The sequence below is a fragment of the Mus caroli genome, unplaced genomic scaffold, assembly GCF_978045245.1.
Source record: "Mus caroli unplaced genomic scaffold, Mus_caroli_1 scaffold_1, whole genome shotgun sequence".
Taxonomy (NCBI): domain Eukaryota; kingdom Metazoa; phylum Chordata; class Mammalia; order Rodentia; family Muridae; genus Mus; species Mus caroli.
In genome coordinates, this window is record NW_028227256.1 from 118,140,146 (window position 1) to 118,162,631 (window position 22,486).

Consider the following 22,486-nt stretch of genomic DNA (forward strand, 5'->3'; position numbering starts at 1 on the left):
CAGCTTCACAGCCTCAGTGACCTTTGAAGAGCAGGGTGAAGCCTACTAATACAGCCATGTAAAGATTTCAATCCTGTGTTCTGGTAAGGCCGGAGGTCCTTATGTCAAAGGCGCCATGGTCTTCATCCTCTGTCTTGTGACTTGAGTAATAAAATGACAGCAAGTCCTGCTAGCCACACAACAATGGGGTCATGTGAACTTTCTTACTAGAGTAACCATAGGGAAGCTTTAGTTTTATCCAGAGTTAATTTGAAACCTAGTTGCTCAAATTGAATGGCTAATTTTTAAATGTCAGCAATAGCAGAAAAGACCCTTTATTCTTGTGAACTAGCAGGGAAGGAACTTTGCAAAAATGTTCTTGTTGAAATTTCTCTTCTCCTTATGCATGTTGTGTGTGCATGTGCACACATGGAGACCAGAGAATGATTTTAGGTTTTGTTCCTTAAGAGCCATCTGTTATGTTTTGTGACAGAAGGGGCCCTAGAACCTGGCCCACCAATTAGATGCTGGTGGGTGAGCTCCGGGATTCTACCTGGAATTCTCCACCTCCCAAACACTGGGCTACATAAGCACGTGTTATCTTGCCTGAGTTTTTAACATGTATTCTGGGCATTGCTCTCTGGTCCTCATGCTAGTAAGGCAGGCACTTAACTGAGTTAGCTCCTAGCTTGTACCTTAGTGTCATGCTGAAAGAGTTTGAGACCTAATTAATGAATTTTAGTGGATTTTTTTTTTTTTGTTAAATGTTAGCAACAGCAGAAAAGACCCTGTGTTCTGAAGAAGCAGAGAAAGCACAGAATAAAAGGTTCTTGTTCAAACCTCTTTTTTCCTTTAAAGCCAGTGGTCCAAGCTGGGGCCGCCATCATGCAGAGGTTGTGAAAGCACGTGAAGGATGGTGTGTGTAAGGTGAGGACGTGTGTTCGGATCCTTACCTTAACAGAGAACACAGTACAAGGAACAGTCACACTGGAAGGGCACACATAGCACCAACCTTCTTATTTTGTAGTTATAGAATCTGTTCTCATACATGTGTGTGGAGAGAGTTGTGGGTTACAAACGTCACAAGGTTAATTGTAGAGAAGTGTAGGTGCTCATTGACCTAGGAAGGGGAAGTGTACTCATAAACATGAGGTAAGTTGAAAACTCTCTCTTCTCTGACTGTCTCTGGTTCTTTCCATCTCTGTCTCTGTCCCTGTCTCTCTGTCTCTCTCTGTAGGCCAGAGGACAACACTTGGGTGCTGTTTCTTAAAATGCCATTCAGCTGTGTGTGTGTTTGTGTGTTTGTTTGTGCATGTGTAAGTAGAGATGCCCAAGGAATCTAGAAGATGGTGTTAGATTTCCTGGAACTGTTGGCAGCTACCCAACATGGGTGCAGGGAACCAAACTTAGGTCTTCTGCAAGAGCACCAAGCACACTTAAGCACTGAGTCAGCTCTTGTGTTTTTTGAGACAGGGTATCTCATTGGCCAGGGACTCACTAGTTAGCTAGGCTGTCTGGGCATTGAGCTCCAGTGGTCTGTTATCTCCAACCCCCAGTGCCATGGTTACAAGTGTGTACCACCTCTCTGAGGTTATGTGAGCTGGGAGGCTAGAGCTCTGGTCCTCCTGCCTTCAAGGCAGGCACTGTATTATTTCCTAGTCCCTCAGTGCTAGTTCTACGGAATACAGACAATTCCTGCAATATTGTAAAGGCAAAATAAAAACAAGCAAACAAAAAAACAACAACAAAAACCAACCCACTCTAACTTGAGGGTCCCAAATATCAAGTTTGAGGCTCCTTCTTCTGAATTTACTGGCCTATTAGCATGGTCAGTAGGATATCGGGTGTGGCACTCATCCTGTTCTCATGTTGCTCTTGTGATGTGCCTTGATGCAGGGGGTAAATGGTGACTTTCATGAGTTCCCAGCCTCCTTTGCCAAGGTTCACTCTGGCTTATGAGATATAAGGAAGCTCTGCTAGCACTCTTTAGAAATGTTTGCTCCTCCCAAAATGGGTAGGTCCTTGAGAATAGATCCTTCTTGTTAATACAGCCTTATTTCCTCTGGATTCTGAGATTAGAGGGCACATGGCTTGCACTGTGGTGGCTTTCTGTGACTGTAAAATGAGATCATCCTCAGGTACTGAAGCTGGCAGGCTAGAAAGAGAAAGTCAGCCTCACCCTTCTTGGCATTGTTGCTCTTCTGAGCGAGGCTGGGACTGTCTGCATCTTCCTGCCAGCGGAGTAGAGTTCTCCTTCTGTTTAAGCCAGAAAGGGTGTTTGGTGTATTTAAGAGTAAGCCAGGGGTCTATGTGATTGGAGAGCAGGGAATGAGAGGGAGACGAGGTAATGAATGAAAGGAATCAAAGACCAAAGCAGGTAAGGTTTTGTAGTATGGTAAGGAGTTGTAGCTTTTCCTCTGTGGGTGAGGGTCTTTGATGGGCATATCCAGAGAGCTCTGGTGGGTGGCTGGGAGTGTGACCCACTGGGGCCACAAAGAGGTGTAGCTAAACTCGCCACTACAGAGTTCTATGGGAAAGCTGCAATTCCAAGCTGGGGAAATGGAAGCAGGAAGATCTTGGAGGTTCCTGACAGTTAGCAGAGCTGCAGTGAGATCCAGGTTCTGCAGAGACTGCCTCAGAAATTAAGGTGCACAGTGATGGAGGAAGGCTGTCAACACACACACACACACACACACACACACACACACACACACACACACACACATGCACACACACTTTGTGCATATCACCATGTGCACAGGTACATGCACATACTTATACCAAGCACACAGAGGAAAAAGACAGCCTTTCCTTCACAGAGTTGCTCTTAAGGGTTTGCCAGGAGCTCAGATGGAACATACGTAGACTTCCTGTACCCCTGTCTTGTGTTGTCTTTAAACCTTCGGTAATTGCTGAATGGGGAGGACACTGTTTCCTTAGGGATCTTCAGGTGAATGGCCATGGGGAACCTGCTATAGGCCCGAGCTGGACAGGACACCTATCCCAGGTGTTTCCTCTCAGGGAGTGCATGGGGGATTAATTGGAATGGCAGAAAAGAAGTCCTGTGTCAGATGTTGATTCATGTGCACCGCTGTCTTATTGTGGCACTGAGTTTTGGGAGAGGCGCTGCACTTTGAATAGGATGCTGTATGGGGACTCCAGAGTTTCCCAGGCACAGCAGATGGGAGACATCAGGAGACAGGAAAGCCTACCTTTCTCCTCCCCCTCCCCCCTCCCCCCTCCTCCTCTTTCCTTTCTCTCCTTTCCCCCCATTCTCTAGTCACAAAATCCAGTATTTACGGAATAGGTAGAAGCTGAATTCATGCTTCATTTCTGTTCATGTCATGGTAGGTTCCACTGGCCTGGAACTTTTTTTCTTTCTTTTTTTCTCTTTTTAGCTGCTGTCTTCCCACATCTTTATGGATCAGCTACAGATCTAATGTATTTCCTCATTTTGCTTAAAAAATGCCACACACCTCAACTGAGTAAGTAGCGTTGATTGTGTTTCAGATCCTTTTGGTTTACAGAGCTGAAATCCCCATACTTTCTCAACATGAACCTGTCAAGGTAGTTTTCGCCTTGGATGTAGTTATTCAGTCTTTAAGACTAATGGCTTTGACAGTTTCAGGGAAGGTTCCATTTCAGTTTTGAATGTATATATGTTTATAGTCTTTTTATACAAAAAGCTGGCTCATAGTTTTTTGTTAGCAGTAGCTTCTCAGTTTCTAACAGGTTTTATTTGTGGACCCAGAGGACGAAGGATAGAACATCCTCATAGAAATCCCAGGATCTCAGCCTTAGTTGCTGGCTGTTGAGTTACTGCTGGGGTGCTGTCTCAGATAACTTCTGGTCAGGTACGAAAATGTGCCTGAGTTAGCAGTGTATGTCATGGAGAGGCTCGTGCCTAGGAAAGCAACAGTCATAATGTAAACACCTGACCAAAGGAGATGTCTACATAAGTCACAACTCAGTCATCCCACTGAACATATTGCTGCAGATAAAAGCTATGAGGTAGCTCAGGGTGATCTATCTGAGGAAGTTTTCATATGAGACAGCATCGAGCCAAGGACTCCAGCACAGGTAACATTTGCTGTGTAGGCTGCGGCATAGAGACCATGTTCCTCTTATAGAGAGATGTTTGAAGAAAGAACTGTAAAATCACATGAGTGCATGAGGCCTCTCTCCCTTCCCAGCTGTAAACCTGCAATTTTCTAGGAATTTCACCAGAAATCCTATTTACTGTAAGAGAATGTCTTAACCCCGTTGTGCAAGTGCGAGGCCCATGGTTTTAGCTCATCAATCAGATTGTAGTCCTACCTGAGGCACCGCTGGAGCCACCCTATGTTTTCCTTTATTTAAAAAACACAAAAGAGAAACAAAATGGCTTCTGATTTGTTTTTTTTTTTTATAAGCAACCCATTCAGCTATAATCCAAATGCTATATTTGTCTTCTGTGAGGATAAACTGTAACTCTCCCCTGAGAAGCCTGAACCCACACACAGCTGGGTCTGATTCTGTCCTGAGTTTCTTTCTTTCTCTTTGCCTGATGCTTAAAGTCCATGTTAAAATGTGTTAAAAGATTTTTTAGTATTATTTTTAAAATGTAAACAGATCTTTTAAAAAAATCTGCTTTATGTGTAAGGGTGCATTGCCTGCATGTATGTCTGTGTACCCCATGAGTGGACATGCCTGTTGCCCATGGTGGTCAGAAAAAGATATCTCATGTCTTGGAACTGGAGTTATGGGTGGTTATGGTCTGCCATGTGTGTATCAGGGACAGAACCCCACGGCTTCTACAAGAGCAGCAGGTGCTCTTAATTACGGAGACATCTCTCTGGTCCCAAGGTTTTATTATTTTTAATTTTGTTTGTGTCTGTGTGTGGGTGTGTGCATATGGATTCTTGAAGAGGCTAGAGGTGTTGGATTCCCCCTGGGCTGGAGCTACAGACAGTTCTAAGAATCTCATCAGCCCTAAAGGTGTCTTTTATAGACTACAGTTCTTTGAGAAACCCACCCCCATGCTCTTGGGTATGTCACATCGCTTCCCAGGCATCTTTGCTCCTATTAATCCCTGTAATTAAATCTCTGTTAAGCTCTCTTCTTAGCCAGTTTGACTCTACTTCATACTGGTTTGTCATGATAGTCATTTCTGCAGTGAAATTAGGCTCTACTTGAATGAAGGATTCTAAGAGGAAAGGGAAGGTGTCAGGTCGCGTAGCATCATGGAACTGTGCTCATGCCCCACTATCCCTGGTACCACATATATATTCTTGAGTCAAAGCAGTGAGCTACTGTCTTAGTTTACTTTATATTGCTGTGATAAAACACCTTAACTAATAGCTATTTGGAGAGGAAAGGTTTTATTCAGCTTACACTTCCAGGTAACACTCTATCACTGAGGGAAGTCAGGGCAGGAACTCCAGCAGGGCAGGAACCTGGAGATAGGAGCTGATGTAGAGGCCATGGAGAGGTCCTGCTTACTGGCTCACACCCTCATGGCTTGCTCAGTATGTTTTCTTATAGCACCCAGACTACCAGCCCAGGGGTGGCACTACCCACAGTGAGTTGGGCCCTCTTGCATCAATCACTAATCAAGAAAATGTCCCACATATGTGCTCCCAGGCAATCTGATGGAGGCATTTTTCTCAGTTGAGGTTCCTCTCCTCAGATATGGCTACATCTGTGTGAGGGTAACAAAGCCCAACCAGGACAGGTGCTGTGCAGAAGCTGGCAGAGTTTACACCACCATCATACCCACAGAGCAGCACTGGGTACCTTTGTGTGTGCTCACATGTGGGTGTAACATGAGAATAGGATGCAGAAGAGAGGTGCTTACAGACTGAACATGGAGATCATATTTCATGTTTCCACTTCACACCATCTGGGGATCCATCCCATAATCAGCTTCCAAACGCTGACACCATTGCATACACTAGCAAGATTTTGCTGAAAGGACCCAGATAGAGCTGTCTCTTGTGAGACAATGCCGGGGCCTAGCAAACACCGAAGTGGATGCTCACAGTCAGCTACTGGATGGATCACAGGGCCCCCAATGGAGGAGCTAGAGAAAGCACCCAAGGAGCTGAAGGGATCCGCAACCCTATGGGTGGAACAACATTATGAACTAACCAGTACCCCGGAGCTCTTGACTCTAGCTGCATAAGTATCAAAACATGGCCTGGTCGGCCATCACTGGAAAGAGAGGTCCATTGTATTTGCAAACTTTATATGCTCCAGTACAGGGGAATGCCAGGGCCATTAAGTGGGAGTGGGTGGATTAGGGGAGTGAGGGGGAGGATATGGGGGACTTTTGGGATAACATTGGAAATGTAAATGAGGAAAATACCTAATAAAAAATATTAAAAAAATGGCAGGTAGCAACTGGGGAGAAGTGTGGGTGTTTCAGACGTCCTGAAAGAAGGAAGCCGGCTCTGGCCTCACAGCTGTGTGAGCAGGTAACTTACTTTTATTCCCAGATCCAGTAACCACAATCTTGCAAAGCTGTTTAGGAGACTTACCTTCGATGACTGATAAAAGGATCAGGCTCAGTATATAAATTTTGTCAGGATCTTATATTGGGGATGCCGATGATGTCACAGCCTCAGTGTTGGTACTGGCCTGGCATCTTTGTTTGGCCATTCACTGTGAGTCTCTTACTGATCCTTAGAAAAAGGACAGGTGCTCTACCATCCTTACTCTCTTATGGTCCCTATGTCCACTCCTGGGCCCTCATGGCCACTTTCTAGCTTCCAGACCTCTGTAGGCATTTGCATTTAAACATATAAGTCTATGGATGTGAAGCTGTGCTCAACATAAGAGAGGATATTTGGTCCTTGACTTTTTGGGTTTTGGTTACCCTCTCTGTGTATTTTCCAGGAAGAGGTGCATTAGGTCTGACTCCCTTCCCTGGGAGCTGTTGGCTCTTGGTAGTTATGAGGGGCTATGTGAGGAGAAATCTGCTGTATACCAAGGTGCAACCTCTTGTGAATTGTCTAAGCTCTAGTGGGTAATTTCACACCGTTGCCCACCAGGCAACCCCGAGTAAGTAAGCTCAGTGGATCACAACCCAAAACTCAAAAACAAAAGTATCAGAGGAGCTTGCTGGGAGGAGAGGGGGATTGGTGGAGATGGGGGATGGGAGGAAGATGAGGGTGCAGGTGTGACTGCAACCAGGAAGCATAGATGTATGAAAGCTTCAGAGACTAAACTTAAAAGTATTTTTATTTATCATTATTTTCAAATTACATTTATTTGTTTATCTAGGGAGAGAATGAGAGAAGTGTGTGTGTGTGTGTGAGAGAGAGAGAGAGAGAGAGAGAGAGAGAGAGAGAGATCACTTGGAAGGCAAAGGATGTTTTTGAGAGTCAGTTTTCTCCTTCCACCATGTGGTTCTTGGGGATTGAGCTCAGGTTCTGCCCAGCAAGTGCCTTTATCCACTGAGCCATCTTGCTGGCCCAAGAGTTTTATTTATTTATTTATTTTTGACCGGTATATAAATTAAATGCCCGAAGACATTCTGTGAAGCGAAATAGGCTGACACAAGAAGACCAACACCTCATGATCACCTCTAAGTGAACCATACAGAAGTAGAACAGAGGCTGGGAAAGGACAGGATGGGCCAAATGGGAACTGTAGGTAACAGGTATGGCTGCCATTTTGCTAGATGGTATGTTCAGGAGCTGTTGTTGATTGGTTGGTTTCAGTCTCAGTAACTCACTCGACTGAAGAGACCTGAAGTTCTGCTTCTAGAATCCTACTTGTCTCACAAGGGACTTACTTCCCTGGTGAGCTGGCCTCCCAGGCCTCTGCCTTCACTAATGTTCTTGTCCATAGTGAACACAAAGAGGAGCACTTCTCGTTTCTAGCACACCCTGGCACTTCATTCTCCTCTGTGGGTCTCCTCAAGTTGTTCTTTGTGAGAAAAAAGGACATTTGTCCCTTAGTGAAGTCGGCCCGTTTACCCCCATCAGCAAGTCAGGCTGCTCTTCTCGGCCCTCTCCCTCAGGTGAAGCATCTTCAGTAGAGATAGTGACATGTCTGTACAAGTCACTTCAAGTTCTGATTCTGCTCAGTGTACCCTGTATCCTGACTGAGCCAACTCTACTTCTAGCCTGCTTCCTATTCTTTCTCTAGTTCCGTTAGGGAAAGAGTAAGCGACAGCACTGTGCGTCAGCCCTGAGGTGTCAGACTGCTAAGTGAACAAGGTCTAGGTTTAAGTAGAGGGCCAGAGCTATGCATGCTAAGCAGGCTTGATCAAGGTGTGGGCCAGCCAATCACTGACTAATCTTTGCCTCAGCTATGCGGTGGTCTGATAAGCTGTCAGAAACATGGGAGCTCTCTTTCAGACAAGTTTCCCCTCTGGTTTATAACAGGCTTCTGCCATTTCTTTCTTCCAGAATGAGATCACTATGGGAAATTCCAGGTTTGAGAGGATATGTTGCTTCAGTCGTCTCGCAGCTAAAGGGAAGCATAGTTATCTTCATCCTCCCACAAAAGTTACCCAGAAACAGGCTGGCTGAGCAGGGGAGATGGTCATGCATGAGGGAGGGGTAGATGACCAGAATCAATATCCAGAGACACCAAGGCTGGACCAGGAGAAGCAGGCAACACGCAAAGCCTCAAGGGTAAGACAAGGATGCAGGCAGTAAGGGCTGCACACTCGGCAAAGCAGCTGCAGACCAGGCTGGGTAAAGCTCCCACAGCTAAGCATGCTGCTCTTGCTGCACAACAGTCTGTAGAAGCTGCGTCAAGTGTGAGCTGTGTCCTAGCATGCCCCAGCAGATAATAGCATGTGTCTTGCCAAACCATCTCTCATCATGGTAGACCATCACCATGGGACATCTGATAATGAATCTCCTGATAGGTCTCATTTGCCGACAGCACAAGGCTCTCTCTTTGTACCTGTCTCCTTTTTCTTGCCTCTGGTTTTTTTCCCAGCCCCGCAGAAGCCCTTTGCATTCGAATCAGCCTTACAAAACTGCTCGCTGGCTCCAAACATTTTAACTTTTTTTTTTTTTTTGTCATCTTCCTCCACAGAGCAAAACTTCTAACCCTCTGCCAAAGATAATTTCATTCATTCACTGAATGAAGCCGAATGCTGTGACTCTGGAGCCAGGTAGACTCACAGTGTTGCAGCCTTTGTCTGAGCGCAGTGTAATGGCCATTGCTTTTTTTTTTTTTTGGTCTCTGAGCCACTAAAGCAGCTCATTCCTGACATCAGAGGAAAACTAGCATTTGCAGGGGCTGCTCTTCTAAACACACACACACACACACACACACACACACACATTTTCATGCTAAAGTATTATCCTGGATACTTTATGAGATTAAGGGAAGAAGGCTTCAATTATTTTTCAGGTTCACACTAGAGGCCTGGGATTTGTATTCTACACAAATGTTCCTTACAGAAGACTTGGCCTGTTGAATAATTCACATTTGCCAGTAGGTACCATGGAAAGGCCCAATAGAATACACACATTGTCAGAGTGGGTTAGAGCGGTCAGTGTCCAAGTCTTTTCCCCACTGGGATGTATTTTGCAATTCTTCCTTTTGTTGTCTCTTGGCCCATTACCCCTCTGTGTGCAGCTATTAACTAGGCTTGCAAGTCCTGCAGGTCATGCAGCAAAACGGTGTTGCTCCTTTGAAAGGACTCCACCATACAGATGTTCCTCAAACCGCCTGATCCTGCTTACTATTTTTTTTCCACTTTGCATTAGTATGAAACTGGTATATGGTCAGTGGAAACTACTTCAAATCTTTTTTTAAAAATTATTTTAAGTGTGTGTGTGTGTGTGTGTGTGTGTGTGTGTACGCGCGCAATACCTGAAGAGTCCTGAAGAGGGTGTTGGATCCTTTGGAGCTAGAGTTACAGGCATTTGTGAACCATGTGACATGGGTTCTGGGGGCCAAACTCAGTCCTCTGGAAGAACAGCACATGCTCTTAACCACGGAATCATTAATCAAGTGTCCTGTACTAAAAACCTTGATTTTGTTATTTTTCTTAGGCCAGCAGTACACAGTATGATACTTACTGGTACTTTGTGTACTCTGTGTACTTACTCCTCAAAGGAAGTAAGTGACAGTATATTTTGAAGCCATATATGAGTGACATGGTCCAGGAGCACAGACTTGGATTATCTCCAATTCTATATTCTCGAATATAGTGGTAATAATATCATGACTTTTTGTAGTAAGGGAACAAAGGATCAAGGCACCTTTTAAGTACACAGGTTGGAACATCAGGTAGGCAGGTTGCAGCAAAGCCTGGAAATCTTTATGTAGGTTTCACATGCTACCTGCTGGGCTTTCTTGTGGAAGGATAGAGGTGGGCATTTGAGGCCTGTTGTATGTTTTGAAGGATTGCCTACTAGTCTGTGTTAGGTCACACACAGACGTGGGAAGTAATTGGCTATTTTGGGCCTCAGATAGCTCAAGTTAATTTGCCTTTAGGCCCATAACATTATATCTCTTCACAGTGTTGGAAAGTCCCAGTCTGAACTGTTTAGTTAACATGGGCAATATGGACAAGCCATGGGTTCCAAATATATGCTCTTTCAGCACCAGCAGAGGGAGCTGTGCTCTGCAGGTGGTACTGGGTTTCTGAGCTAGGATGTTTGGTAGGTCAGGTGTACTGAAGGTGTTTTGGACTTACAGTATTTTTAATTCATGATGGGCTTAAGGTATAGAAAATGTTCTAGGGGACTGTAGTAAGGGTCTTGTTCTAATTAATATGGGAATTTCCTGATTAGGATCAACAATGTGTGTAGAAGAAAGGGTGCATTTCTACCATTTGCACATAGATTGATGGGGTCCTAGAATGCATAAAAGTATGAAAAAATGAGCTAAGCACCCAACCCAGTGTGAGTGGGGATACCCCTGGACTAGTGGTCTCAGTTTCTATAAGAAAGCTGGCTGAGCAAGTCATGAGGATCAAGCCAGTAAGCAGCACTCCTCCATGGCCTCTGTATCAGCTCCTGCCTCCAGGTTCCTGCCCTGTTTGAGTTCCTGTTTCTTTGATGATGAACTGTGATTGTTAATGTGACTGAATCTAGAAGTGCCTAGGAGACAAGCCTCTGGGCATGACTGTGAGGGACTATATAGATTAGATTGGCTTCTGGGATTGTCAGTGAGGGAGCTTCTAGATTGGTTTAACTGAGGTGGGCAGACTCACCCTGAGTGCAAGTGGCACCACTTCATGGGATGGGGTCCTAGACCACAGAAAAACATGAGAAAGTGAGCCAAGCACCAGCACCCACCTCTCCTTGCTTGCTGAGAGTTGACACATGTGAGGACTGCTTCCTGCCATCATGCCTTCCAACTATGATGGATTGTACCCTCATGCTGTAGGCTGAAACAAGCCTTTCCTTTCTTAAATGGATTTTTCTTTGGTGCATTTGTCCCAGAAACAACGTAAGTGATTAGTACAGGGTTCAGATGAGCCAGCAGCTTTAGAAAGACAGAGGGATTTTCTTTGCCTTAGTAAGGGAAGGTAAGCAAATGTCTATGTGACTCCATCTAAGTCTGATTTAGGAGCTGGGGGCTAATGGAAGAGATGCAGAGAGCAGCTTTGAAAGGAAGGCAAGGGGGCAGAGGTGGCTTGACCTCCTTCTCCCCTAGATGCCAGGGACAGCTTCCCTGTGGTTAGGAAAGAGGTGAGTACATGAGGATCCTGAGATCAATTCCCAGCAACCACATGGTGGCTCACAACCATCTGTAATGGGATCTGAAACCCTATTCTGGAGTGTCTGAAGACAGAGTACAGTATACTCATATATGAACTTATATAGAGACCATGACCCTTTCATTCATAGCACCTCACACAATGAGGCTCTTCTGAGAAGTCTTGAAGAAGAGGCCCGACTTGATATGCATCAGGCCACACTCTGTTCCTAAACAGGCCTTGATGACTGCTGTGAGGCTTTTCCCAACAGAGTCTGTTCATATCAAATAGGGTACGGATGGGAGATCAAAGAAAAGCTTCCACCCAGATTTAAGTTTAGTGAATCAGTAAGTTTATTGGGGTTACTTACTGGGGCATAGGTGACCCAAGGGCAGGTGCATCACTGAAAAGCCAAACCCTGCATGGATGAGGACTCCAGAGAGCTGCATCCTAAAAGCTCCCTGTGCAACTTGCAGACAGCTTGACTCTTAAGTTTCATTTACTTCCCAAGTCTTAATGAGCCTCTTTCCAGGAGGGAATGTTTTAATTCTGAGAAAATAGCTACACAACACCAACTGTAGGTCTGAGCATCTTAACAGGAACCTAAAAGGCTCTCAATAGCCTCACAGTTTTTTGAGTCTGTTATGCAAACATTTCCCTCTCCTCAGAGCATCTGTAGGGATGTGGGACTAAGCACCTCACAAAGTCATCTGACATAAAAATGAATCGAGGCAACATTGCCTGTATCTAAGCCCCGCTGGGTACCTGTACGTATTCCAAACTCTAAAACAGATGAATAAATGACGTGTTTATCTCAGAGCCACAGTAGTTATGAAGCAGGCCTCCCACGCCCTTCTCTGGAAGCCAAAGTCTGTCTTTAGTAGTTTTTCACATCCTTCTCCTCACCTCCACTGTGTGTGTAATGTCTCATGTTTTCTTTTTACTTTTACTTACTCTCTACCTTGCTTTTCTGAGATTGAGTCTCTTAATAAACCCAACTCTCATTAATTTTTCAGTGCTAGATATCCAGCAAGCCCTAGGGATTCTCTTGTCTCTCCTCCCCCAGTGCTAAGATTACAGGCATGCAACATCATGCCTTACTTTTATGTGGGACCCGGGGATCTGAACTCAGGTCCTCATGCTGATGGGGCAGACACTTTAGCAAGTAAGACATTCCCCTTGCTTCCTTTCATAGTCTTTAAAACTGCCCTCTCCTATTCGTCTTCATCCACATTTTTACCTCAGGAATCTAGAGGTACATGCCAGTTGTTCCAGGTCCTTGTTCTAGAAGAAGGCATCCTTTCTGCCTTCCTGTGGTCCTAGCCAAGTATACAAGCCCTCTGACATCACATTGCCCTCTCTTCCCAACCTTCCATAAGGTATCACACCCAGGTGATACATTCATGACTTACAGAGAATTAATAGGTAACCTGACTGTCAAGGACAAGAAAACAAGTCAGAGACCAAATTAGCAAAGCCTGTGTATTTATAAGCCACAGCTGTAGAGGGACCATGGCTGTCACTTTTCTGGCTGCAGGTGGTTGAAAGGGCTTGCAAGGATTTGTAGTTAAAAATAGGATGTCCTAATATAGTCTCTGATGGGTGAGCATTCAGGGTGGCATTCTGATCTTTCTTTTCTCCACTTTGAGACAGGTTCTCATGTGTCCCAGGTTGGCCTTGAACTTTTCTGATCTCACGAATGTGCAAGGGTTCCAGGTGTGTTAACACCATGCCTAGCTATGAGATACTGGGAATTGAAGCCAGGGGCTTGTGCATGTTTGGAAAGTAGTCTACAAAGTGGGCAACATACCAAGTCCTTGCTTAAGTAATTCATCACTAAAGTAGGCTGATAATGAATTCATCAAGACCCCCAGGGCTGAGAAATGACCAAAACTATTTTTAAAATGTAATATTCTCTCTAACTGTGGATGGGATGAGATTTTATTGTGCTTTGTAGTACGTCCCCAAATCCCTTCTTCTCTGGTCTTAAGGGAGCTAACACTCTAAGATCCCAAATGTGAAAGGGGTACCCTAAAGCTAGCTCCCTTCGAGACCCTTTGTGTATACAGCAGGGGACTGGGATCAGCCACTGGCAGACATTTCCCAGATGTCCTAGTTTCTCATTCACTGCCAGGATGATTCTTTCTGCAAACGATGGGTATCATTAGAGCACACACACCACCAAAGGAAGCTGGTTGTAGTCACAGCTCAGTCTGGGGCCTCCTGTGGATGCAACAGAGAAACTGTAATCAGGTGTGCAGAAACTAGAGGGGTTTTAGTTACAGAGTAATCAGAAGCTTCCCCACCCAGATGCCTAATGAATGCAAATGAGTGACAGGAGACCAATAAACAGATGTCTCTGTTGTCTGTGAATTTTACTGTGGAATAGAAAAGAGGTTACAGTGTAAATCAGAACAGGCAGCCCACACAAACCGTACATCACGTGTAAACATCTCTTGTGGACGGATATTCTTGCCCTAGCATCGTGCTGTATTCCAGTTACTTAGAACTGTTCTTGCTTTCCTCAGAGCTCTCAAGTCTGTGGTGGATTTTCTAGTTGGGGGCCAATTGAAGTGGAAAGCCCATTGTGAATTTAGGCAGCACCCGTCCACGGGCTCTGGATTGAATAAAAAGGAGAAAGTGAGCAGAGCACAGAGCTCACCTCTCTCTGCTTCCTGATTGGAGATGTGATGTGAGCAGCGGCCTCACACTCCCGCTGCTATGATTTCCTGGCCAGGACAACTGTACCCTCACACTGAGCCTAATAACCATTCCTTCCTAAATCGCTTTTGTCAGAACAATGAGAAAAATGACAGCTACAAATGCCAATGAAACACTGTATGTGAGATACTCTGCTCAGTTACTATTTAAGAGCCCTTTGGTTTCATCACATGGGTCAAGGTCAAGAAAGAGAATTAGTTGAAATTATACTTCACTGAGCACCTAATATGTGCTGAACCCTTCCTTCTCTGAGCTGTTACAACTTGGCTTCTTATTCTTTACAATAACCTAGGATATGCCTGACACTATTATTCCTATTTACAGGTGGAGAATCTGAGGCACAGATAATTAGGCAGCTCTGTGGAGTGCACACAGGTAGGAAGAACAGAGGCCACACCATACCTGTGTGGGTTCAGTGCTCAAAACCCCTTTAGCCTCATTATATTCTTTCTTTGCCATCAGGCTCTGTGAAAGGGCACGTTCTATCGTCTCATCCTTTTCTCATTGGTAATAGAAAAAAACTTAGTCAAAAGGATGTCAGGAAGACATACATATCTGTGGCCTCTTTCCTTTCTTTGAAGACAGGTGTGATGGTGTGTGTATGCTTGGCCCAGGGAGTGGCACCATTAGGAGGTGTGGCCTTGTTGGGGTAGGTGTGTCACTGTGGGGGTGGGTTTTAATACCCTAGTCCTAGTTGCCTGGAAGTCAATCTTCCCTTAGAGGCCTGTAGATGAAGATGTAGCCCTCTCCGCTCCTCTTGCTTGCTCCTGCCTTGATGATACTGTATTGAGTCTATGAACCTGAAAGCCAGCCCCAATTAAAAGTTGTCCTTATAAGAGTTGCCTTGATTATGATGTTTATTCATGTGGTAAAACCTTAACTAAGACAATAATAAGATGATAAGAAGGGACACTGAAAGGCAGCATAGTAAGGGAGATGTGACCTTTGAAATCAGATGGCCATGGGATGATGCCTACAGTAGATACATCTGTGTTCAACTGAGACTATTTGGTTACTGCTGGCTGAGTCTGTGACTGTGGACACAACACTGTCCACACCTGTAAAGTAGGTATAATCATACGTGTCTGCAGGTTGTCATGAGATTTCAAAGAGCCTACATATGTAAAGTTCCTGGTACACGGGGAACATTTTGAGTGTAAGTCCCTTACTTACCATTTCCTTCTCTCTGTACAGAATTCAAAAGCAGCATCCAGGAATACACCAAAACTGTACAAGAACCTCTAGATACAAATAAATGTGAAGAAGATTACTGACCTCCTGCACCCCTCACACTGTTTCTTTCTAGAATCTTCTTCCTCTGGGAGAGATTGTAAAGTTCCTAGTGATGGAAAAGAATGCTGAGTGAGGAGCAGGGAGATGACTCCTCTCATCTGGTCCCCAGGTGAGGCTTTGAGCTTGATCCCCAGAATCTACTTTAAAAAGCTACATATGTGTGTGCTTGTAATCTCAGTGCTGGGGCAATGTGGACCATTGGGTCCTATGGGCTAGGCTGATGAGCCAGCCTGGCCTACCTGCTAGTCTACTTCGTGAATTCCAGACCAGTGAGAGACCCTGACTCAAAACACAATAAACAAACCAAAACCAAAACCAACCAACCAACCCAAAACCCCCAAGGTAGACAGCAGTTGAGCAATAAAAGACTGTCCTTTGATCTCCACATAGCTAGGTACACACAGGCACATGACACAAGCTAGGGACTCCTAAGAAGAGGAAACCTCTACTGAGAAATTCTTCTGCCAGCTTGGCCTGTACGCAAGTCTGTGGAAGCTTTCTCTGGATGAGTAATTCATGTGGGAGGACCCAACACATTTTGTGTTATCCGAGCCCTGGGCAGGTGGTCCTAGGTTGTATAAGAAAGCAGGCTGGGCAAAACATGAGGAATAAACCTATTAGAGGCATTTCTCTTTTGGGCTCCACTTCTATTCCCATCTTTAGGTTTTTGCCTTGATTTCCTAACCTGACTTCCCTTCATGATAAACTGTAAGCGATAAGGTGATGCAGACCTTTGCCTCAAGTTGCTTTTGGCTATGGTGCTGAGCATAGCACTAGAAAGAAAATTTGAACACACTCATACATGTAAACATGCACACATGCACACATGCACATAGCATTCCTATAAAAGAATACCTAGCAAGGTGCTCCTTTGTTAGGCAAGATGTAGCAAAAACATAGCTCTTGGCTGTGGCTGTTTCAGGAGCAGAGGGAGCTGCCTGGCCTTTGGGCTAGCCTTCTCCTCTGACTGGCATGTAGAACTTGCTCTTTGGAGTTTCTGGGTACCAAATGAACCAGTGAATCAAATACTGACTGTGCCTCTGGAAAGGCTTGTTTAGAATCTATGCCTAACATGGGAACAGTGTTCTTGGAGGAATGTGTGAAGAAGATGAATTCACCACACAGTTGAAAACTTTCTTCAGTAATGTTGCTTGTGAATACCTGATGAAGCCAGAGTAATTAAGATAGCATTCGGAATACCCAAGATAAATTCATAGACCACATGAAGCTCAAGAAGAAGGAAGACCAAAGTGTGGATACTTCGGTCCTTTTTAGGACAGGGAACAAAATACCCATGGGAGGAGTTACAATGACAAAGTGTGGAGCAGAGGTTGAAGGAAAGGCCAGCCAGCAACTGCCCTACCTGGGGATCCATCCCATACACAGTCACCAAACCCAGACACTGTTGTGGATGCCAACAAGTGCTTGCTGACAGGAGCATGATATAGCTATCTCCTGAGAGGCTCTACCAGTGCCTGACAAATACAGAAGTGGATTCTCTCAGTCAACCAGTAGACTGAGCACAGGGTGCCCAATGGAGGAGCTAGCTATAGAAAGGACTCAAGGAGCTGAAGGGGTTAGCAGCCCCATAAAAGGAACAACAAAATGAACCAACCAGTACCCCCAGAGCTCCCAGGGACTAAACCACCAACCAAAGAGTACACATGGAGGGACCCATGGCTCCAGTCCCATAGTAGCAGAGGATGTCCTTGTCAGACATCAATGGGAGGAGAGGCCCTTGGTCCTGTGAAGGCTTTATGACCCAGTGTATGGGAATGCCAGGGTCAGGAAGTGGGAGTGAGTGGGTTGGTGAGCAGGGGGAGGGGGGACGGTATAGGGGGTTTTCTGAGGGGAAACTAGGAAAGGGGACAACATTTGAAATGTAAATAAAGAAAATATAAATAAAATGTTTTGTAAAAAGGATAATAGAGCATTGCTTGTTCACTAGACTACCATTAGCCTTCATATAGGAGCCATCATGAACATTGGAGTTAATGTGGGATTACTGATACCATGTTAACTTTCCATATTCTTTACTTCCTTTAATAATTACATTGCTTCAGATAGTTTTGCCACTGGCTGGGCCCTCCCGCATCAATTATTAATCAAGAAAATGCTTCCACAGACTTGCTTCCAGGCCAGTCTGACAGAAGCATTTTTCATTAGAGGTTTCCTCTTCTCAGGTGACCCTAGCTTGTGTCAAAGGAGCATACTGTATGTAATTTCCAAAGTTTCAGAGAAACTTTCCATTGTCCTGAGAGACTATTATAGGAGAGGTGAGTGGCCTTTGTACTTAGCATTAGTGCCCTTTCTTGTGTTGAAAGTGGTCCAAATTTAATTAGTAGACTGTGTGCTTTGAGGAAATAGACCTTTCTGGGATAAAGATTAAACTAGACACATGATGACTTTTAACTTCTTGGCCACAATGATTCAATTAAGAAAGGGGTTCAATTCCCACCACACACATGGCATCTCACAACCATTTGTAAGTCCAGTTCCAGGGGATTTGAGGCCCTCTTCTAGCTTCTATGGCATGGTATACACATGGTACAAAGACATACATGTAGGTAAACATCTATATGCATAAAATAAATAAATTTTGGGGCCTGGAGAGATGACTCCATGGTTAAGAGCACTGGTTGCTCTTCTAGAAGACTCACACTCAATTCCAGCACCATATGGCCCCAAACTGTCTGTAACCACAGTTTCAGGGGTCCCATACCTTCTTCTGGCCTTCATGGGCACCAGGCACACATGTAGTAATATACATATATGCAGAAGAAATATCCATATACAAATCAAAATAATTAAAATATTTTTTTAAAAAGCAAAGGGAAGATGCCAGAGTCCAAAGTCAGGTTGATAACAATTTCTAGGGTCCTTCCAAGGACTGTTGGGTATGATTTTGTGGGACACATGTTCTCTTATCTACTGGATTAGTCATTGTGACAATGGGTGTGCAAACTTCTCACCCATTCTTAAGGATCTTGAGGACCAAACTACTAAGAGTGGAAAGAGTTCAGTCCCCAGTGCTGATGATAGTGGGCTCTGGAACAGATCATAATTAATTCTTCTATAGAGTTTTCAGTTTATAACGGAAATGATTTAGGTTTTTTTTTTTTTTTTTTTTACTTTAACTAGTTGGTGTCAAGTTATTTGTCATTTGCAGCTGCTAAGAGTCTTGACTTATTATTTACTAATGTATTCTTATTTAATATTTTATATATATATATATATATATATATATATATATAAGAATTTCATGTATCTATACTGTGCATTTGATCAAATCCATCTCCCATTTCCCCACCTCCAATTCACTGGAGCAAAAGAAACCCACCAGTGGCACAAGCAGAGAAAACTGACTCTTTCCTATAGCAGACAACAACTTCCAGTTGCTCATCAGCAGGGGTGGGGCTTCATGTGTCTTTCTCCTATCCATGCTGGCATTTTGACTGGCTTAATTTTATGCTAGTCTGCTGTAGGCAACCACAGTTTCTGTGAACCATAGTTCATGAGGTGCTGTCATGTTTATAAAATGGATTTTATAGCATTCCTACCTACTCCATGGCTCTTACATTATTTATGCACTTTTTTTCGAATGTCTTATTTAAGAGTTTACATTTTCTGTGCTCCCTACTGTTGGGAATTTCATCTAAGGTCCCTCCCTCCCTTTGATTCCTGAGAGTCTCTTACATCCCAGGTCTCTGGTGCATTTCGGAGGGTCTAACATTAGGGAGAGGGAACTTATAGAGGCCACCTCCAGCAGAATGATAGGGCATCAAGTGAGGGCTAGGGTTGCCATCTCATAGTCACATCTCTGACCCATAATTGTTCCTGTCTGAAAGAATTACAGGTATGAAAAATGGAGAGGAGCCTGAGGAAAAGAAGGTCCAGAACAGGCACAAAGTGGGATCCAGTTCAAGGAGAGGTCCCAAGGCCTGATGTTATTACTGAGGCTACGGATGACTCATAAGAAGGGACCTGTCATGACTGTTCTCTGAAAGACCCAATGAGCAGCTGAAAGGGTCATGCAAATATTTGCACCCAACCAATGGACAGAAGGCTGCAAGAAGCTGAGGAGAAGGCTGATCCTGTAGGAGGACCAGCAGTCTCCATTAATCTGGACTCCTGAGATCTCTCAAACACTGGACACTAAACAGGCAGCATACACCGGCTGATATAAGGCTCCCTCAACACACACATAGTAGAGGACTTCCGGGTCTGTGTTCATTCAGAGATGATGCACCTAACACTCAAGAGACTGGAGGCCCCATGGAGTTTAGAGGTCAGGTGGAGTGGGGGGTGGGAACATCCATGTGGAGATGGGGATGGGGTGGGGAGGAGGTGTGGGATGTGGATCAGTTGGAGGGTGGATGGGGGGGCAGGGAATGGAATATGGAGTGTAAAAAATAAATTAATTTTAAAAAAGGAAAAAAAATTCTGTGCTCAAGAAAACTATAAAGAAAAATTGATCTTCCAAATGTTAAAGGGTATTAAGAATTGATTTTGGTAACTGCCTGGTCTTGTATAACTTTAACATAATTATTATTTATGCAGGGTCATAAGATCAACTGATATTTCTGCTTCTATTTAAAAAAAGCTTTTGTTTTTGTTTTGTTTTATAAGAGATGATTCACACAGTTGGGGGGGGACAAGACAAAACCAAAGATTTGGTAGTCACCTTCACTCATACACCTAACATCCAATTTCCATCTGAGTTATTCCAACTAATTCCAATCTAGGAATTAATGCTGCATCCATGAGCATTATATTCCCATGAGTCCTTTATACACTTGCATTGCCTTTATAAACCCCTGAATGAGGTAGCTGGGAGCTACATCCAGGAATCCAGTGCCCTGGGTGTAGACCTAGAGACAATATAAATAAAAACATCTTCTTTGTTAAAATCTATTAGTGGTCAGACTCATGAAATCTCTAAACGACCCCAGATCTATAACATTTGAGGACTTGTCTGGGATTTGTGCTTTCATCCAGATCCACTTTCTTTTTCTGGTGACCTTGGGTCTCTTGAGTCTCCCAGCATATTGGGAGATGAGAAATCAGATAGGCCCAGTATTTTGAGGGAACCAGCATCAGATTCTCAGTTCCTAGATTGTGAGAAAAGAGGCATTAGAAAACCTCTGGAGGTACAGGTAAGAATCCTTGTCCTCTTAGGGTGCATTTGTGGGACTCATAGAAAATTTGGATGCAGCTTAATTCCTGAGTCAGAGGGACCACCAGGATGCTGTTGGTTCTTATTGGAAAAGCTAAGGTGGAAATTGGGTGTGTGAGTGAAGGTGACCACCAAATGTTTGTTTTTGTCTAGTTCCCCTTGACTATGTGAATGTTTTGTCTGAATTTGTGTTTTCTGGTCTGTCCATAATTTTTTTTGAAGATGTGCAAGCCAGGAGCCAGAGGTGAGGGAAAGAGTGAAGGCTAGCTGCAGTGTACACATACTACCCCCCACCCCCTCACTGGCCTGTCTCTTAGCTTTCTCCTGCAGCATCCTCTGTCTATATGCAGGGCTCAAAATTTTCTAATCTTTAAGCCTTTGTTCTCAGCTAACTCTGGTCCCTCCCCCTGGTTACTGGTTTTAGTTTTATAGGGGTTCAGCTGTCTTTTAAGAATGGATAATATTAAAATGTTGTTTTATGCTATTCTACTTAAACAAAAAGCTGTCTCTGGAGTTGGGTTATGGCTCTCCCTCCTCTATACCCAAGCATGCTTGTTTAAAAGCTTCTTCCAAAATCTCTCTCCCATGTCAGGCAGGCCACCTCATGATATGTCAGGGAAAGGAGAGCAAAAACAAAACAAAAGAATAAATTATCCCCAGTGGGGATCTGCCATTTGCTTCATATCCTTTTTCAGTTTCATTTAATTCTCTAAAATTTTTGCTAAAATATGAACCTTATCTCAAGATTTATAAGACTATTATAATAAACTTTCTGTACATAAAGATTTGTAAGTTTGTTGAGTATGGTTAAAAATCTGTAAAATTAGTTTAAAATGTATAGAAACAAGGTTGATAGCTAAAAATCTATATACAGGTAATCATAATTTATTACAGCATACTGTATGCATAGGTTGGATTAAGCTCTTGACTAAAAGAAATGGATATTTTTAAATAACAGTGGATCTCCAAGATATTCTGGATTAGGATGGATTTTTCTGTAGTGATGCTTGTCCTGAGAATAAGAATAATAGATGAGAACAAAATAATAAAAATGAGGTTTATATTAGAAGTTGGGAAATAATACTGAAAAGGTTATGGTAATTAAAAATGTAATAATTTTACTCTTCAATTAAGGAAATGAGAATGAGGTTTGTTTTCTGAGTTCAATAACTCTCAGCTCCCCCCTTTAAAGGCTAAATAACAGGTCTTCTGGATGTCAGTTTTATCATAGAATTACAGCATGGGTTAAACCAAAATGTTTGCTTTTGAATGTTTTCAACATTCATTGAATCTGCAAAAGTCACTGCTTTGATATATGCAAAGAATTTTCTAGCAATTTTGCCAATTCTGGTTTTTACTTTAAATGGAAAGTTATGGCCACATACATACCTGAGCTAAAGGTGAGACAACACAAGTTCAGAAGACTAGGTCTGAGATATCCTTTAAAAAGGTCAAGACAGAAAATGCTGCCTGATGCAGAACCAAATAAGAAAGCTCCAGAAAAGAAGCTGTCTCAACAAAACAAACAACAACGAAAATAAAGTCAGCCCTGGCCTCCTGGCTAGGAGCTGACCAGCAGTTTTAATTGAGTTTTCTTATTGAATATATGGCTTTCAAAAGACCAGTAGAGATTTAGTATTATGAGAGAATCTGTCTAG